This window comes from Bufo gargarizans, chromosome 5 (genome assembly GCF_014858855.1).
Source record: "Bufo gargarizans isolate SCDJY-AF-19 chromosome 5, ASM1485885v1, whole genome shotgun sequence".
In the NCBI taxonomy this organism is placed as follows: Eukaryota; Metazoa; Chordata; class Amphibia; order Anura; family Bufonidae; genus Bufo; species Bufo gargarizans.
This window is the reverse complement of record NC_058084.1, coordinates 159242431-159247003: the sequence shown is the minus strand read 5'-3', so window position 1 is coordinate 159247003 and position 4573 is coordinate 159242431.

The following is a 4573-nucleotide window of genomic DNA, read 5'->3' as shown; positions in this document are numbered from 1 at the left end:
TAGCATTTCAAGATCCATCATTTTATTTTTCCACTCACATAGCTGTGCTAGACTAGGGCTTACTTTTTTAATGCCACAATGTGGGGGTACATATCTTTTATTGATTAACCTTTATTTTATTTTTTTGGGGGGAGACATTCAATCTGAAATAGTTTTTCATCTTTTTAATGATATGCACTGTGCAGTATAAATAACTGCATAACTTGTGGCAATACCAAATATGTTTAGTTTATTTCATATTTTCAATTTTTTTTTAGGATATCGGAGGTTTTTTAATTTTTGCGTTTTTCTTCCCTATCTTCCTTGAGCCAAAACTTTTTTCTTTTTCTGTTCACATAGCTTTATGAGGGCTTATTTTTTGCAGAACAAGTTGTACTTTCTAATACCACCATTTAATATGGCATACTATGTAGTGGAAAGCGGGGAAAAATTGGAAATGGGTTGAAATTGGAAAAAAAAAATGAAATTCCTCCACCGTTTTATGGGATTTGTTCCCACGGAATTCCGTGGCAAAACTGACCTGTGGCTTTCCTTCTCTGGTTCAGCATGATTGCAACAATTCCACATATGTATAGTTTTTTTATGTCTAAATAATGTAAAAATAAATGTAAAGTTTGATAAGATTTTTTTTTTTTTACATTACCATATTCTGACCCCCAGAAAGTTTTTATAGTTATATCTACTAAGCTGTGTAGGGGCTAATTTTTGCCGGACAATTTGCAGTTTTTATTGATACCATTTTGGAGTGTGTGTGACTTTTTGATCACATTTTATACAAATTTTTGGGGCAATGAAGAAATGACAAGTTGGGCATTTTGACCCTTTTTCCATTAAGCCATTTGCCATATTGGAAAAATATTTTTATACTTTAATAGCACGGGCGTTTTCAGTCGTGGTGATACCCATGATGTTTATATTTTTGTTATTTATGTAATTTTTTTATTATACGGAAAGGGGGTGATTTAAACTTTTATTTTTTTTCAACTTTTTATATTTTTTTACCTTTTTTTAACTTTTTTGTTATGATTCTGAAGCTTGTATTTGAGCGTACAAAATTCCTTAATTTTTTTAATTCTGAACATTCATGGATTTTTAACGTCCATTTATTTCTGAGAATTGCTCATTTCTTATATTGACCTGGTGTCCAAAATAAGAATTGCAGCTTCATTATTATGGGTCTCTTTAGTGAGACCCAGTGCATTGAAATCAATTACCAGTATCCTCATTTGCCGCAGAGGATGCCAGTAAGAAGCCCGGAAGCGTAAGCCTCTGGGTTTTTCAAACTTTAGATGCCTTAATCTCACTTGATCACGGGATCTAAAGTCTTTAAGTATTGCAATCGGCATAATTGCCGGTTGCAGAAATTAGCTGTGGGTCTCTGCTGTTTGAAACAGCAAAGACCCTCAGGCCATGTTTACAAAATGGTTGTAAAAGTATTAAAAATGTATTGTTACAATAGCTTCACATTTGCAGTCAGAAAGCGGGCAGAGGAATAGAGATGTCGCAAACATAAAATTTTCCATTCGCCACAATAGTGATGGAAAAGTTGTTTCAAGGGGACTAACACCTGGACTGTGGCATGCCGGAGGGGGATCCATGGCAAAACTCCCATGGAAAATTACGTAGTTGACGCAGAGTTGGGTTTTAATCCATAAAGGGCATAAATCACCTAACATTCCTAAATTGTTTGGAATAACGTGCTTTAAAACATCAGGTATGATGTTGTATCGATCAGGTAGTGTAACGGTTACGCCCGCTTCAGAGTGACAGACCAAACTCCCTGTTTAACGCACCGCAAAAAGTCCATTTGCACAACCGCAAACTCCCCATTTGCACAAGGTTGGATACCAAGCTAGCCATGTCCTTGTCCTCACTGATGTCATTGAAGGTCTCTTCCTCCACCCAGCCACGTACAACACCAAGGGTCCCCGAAAGGTGACAACAAGCCCCCTGGGACGCCTGCTGTGTTTGGTCTTCCACCTCCTCAAAGCCACCTTCCTCCTCTGACTCCTCTTCTTAAGACTCCTCTCTCTGCGTTGCCTCTCTCTACGTTATTATAAGATGTGTTAAGTAGTACTATTCCTATCAGTTTAATCCCTGTTACGTCCCCTATCAGGGGACGTGTATGAAATAGATTTTAGGAAGCGGGAGACAGAAAAAGATGCTTGGTTGGTCCTTCTACTTGCAATTTGGGGCACTGCGCGTGCAATCGAATGTGCAACCAGATAGGAGTGGTTTGTTAAGTAGTACTATTCCTATAAGTCTATCCCTGTTATGACCCCTTTCAGGGGACGTGAATATGGCATTGATTTTAGGAACCCGGGAGATGGAAAAAGATGCTTGGTTGGTCCTCTTAACTCCAATTTGGGGCACTGTGCGTGCGCTGTGTAATGTACTGTGCAATCCCAATATGTGTGGTGTGTTAAGTAGTACTATTCTTATCAGTTTAATCCCTGTTACATTCACTAGTATTATTATCATTATAAGGTGTGTTAAGTAGTACTATTCTTATCAGTTTAATCCCTGTTATGTCCCTTATCGATTTTAGGAACCGGGAGATGGAAAAAGATGCTTGGTCGGTCCTCCTACTTCAAATTTGGGGCACTGCACATGCAATCTACTGTGCTACCAGATAGGAGTGGTGTGTTAAGTAGTACTATTCCTATCAGTTTAATCCCTGTTACGTCCCCTATCAGGGGACGTGTATGGAAAAGATTTTAGACAACCGCAAAGAGTTGTCAATAGTTGACACACTCATGACATAAATTTTATTTCTCCATGCGTCAATCTTGGTGTAGTAATGATTGTGCTCGTGCGCACGTTTGGGAGATTGCAGGCGATGGGGGTTTTTCATAGTCTATGGTAGTGTTGAGATAGTTCAGTGACAGTTAAGTGACCCAGAAAACAATGATTCTGCAGTGTGGGCCCATTGTTGGCCTAGTAGTCTTTAATGATCACCTTAGATGATCACAAAGAAAATTTATATTTTTTCTATGCAAAATTATCCAGCCGATCGCTTTTGGTCTGTTCACAATGAAGCAACGACCTTATCATCTGGGGTGTGCCAACATTGCCAACACACTCATAGAGGTGGTCGCTTCATTGTGATTCGCAAGCTTCTTCACAACAACAAGGTAATGATTACGAAAGGGAATTGACACATGTATGTGCCTTTTTTTGTTTGGTTTTTGAAGCCACTGTGCAGCACCAGAGGCCAGAAAAATTAGGCATGTACACATGCCTAAAAAAATGAGGTATTGTTGCAGTCGCAGCGGCCAGAAAAATAGATGCTTGTTTGCCAGGCAGAAAGTGCCCTAAAACATTGCGTCTTGAATAGAGTTGAGCGAACACCTGGATGTTCGGGTTCGAGAAGTTCGGCCGAACATCCCGGAAATGTTCGGGTTCGGGATCCGAACCCGATCCGAACTTCGTCCCGAACCCGAACCCCATTGAAGTCAATGGGGACCCGAACTTTTCGGCACTAAAACGGCTGTAAAACAGCCCAGGAAAGGGCTAGAGGGCTGCAAAAGGCAGCAACATGTAGGTAAATCCCCTGCAAACAAATGTGGATAGGGAAATTAATTAAAATAAAAATTAAATAAATAAAAATTAACCAAAATCAATTGGAGAGAGGTTCCATAGCAGAGAATCTGGCTTCCCGTCACCCACCACTGGAACAGTCCATTCTCAGATATTTAGGCCCCGGCACCCAGGCAGAGGAGAGAGGTCCCGTAACAGACAATCTGGCTTCATGTCAGCAGAGAATCAGTCTTCATGTCATAGCAGAGAATCAGGCTTCACGTCACCCACCACTGTAATAGTCCATTTTCATAAATTTAGGCCCAGCACCCAGGCAGAGGAGAGAGGTCCCGTAACAGACAATCTGGCTTCATGTCAGCAGAGAATCAGTCTTCATATCATAGCAGAGAATCTGGCTTCCCGTTACCCACCACTGGAACAGTCCATTCTCAGATATTTAGGCCCCGGCACCCAGGCAGAGGAGAGAGGTCCCGTAACAGACAATCTGGCTTCATGTCAGCAGAGAATCAGTCTTCATATCATAGCAGAGAATCAGGCTTCACGTCAGCCACCACTGCAACAGTCCATTGTCATAAATTCAGGCCCAGCACCCAGGCAGAGGAGAGAGGTCCCGTAACAGACAATCTGGCTTCATGTCAGCAGAGAATCAGTCTGCATGTCATAGCAGAGAATGAGGCTTCACGTCACCCACCACTGCAACAGTCCATTTTCATAAATTTAGGCCCAGCACCCAGGCAGAGGAGAGAGGTCCCGTAACAGAGGATCTGGCTTCATGTCACCAGAGAATCAGTCTGCATGTCATAGCAGAGAATCAAGCTTCACGTCACCCACCACTGCAACAGTCCATTTTCATAAATTTAGGCCCAGCACCCAGGCAGAGGAGAGAGGTCCCGTAACAGAGGATCTGGCTTCATGTCACCAGAGAATCAGTCTGCATGTCATAGCAGAGAATCAGGCTTCACGTCAGCCACCACTGCAACAATCCATTGGCATATATTTAGGCCTAGCACACAGGCAGAGGAGAGAGGTCCCG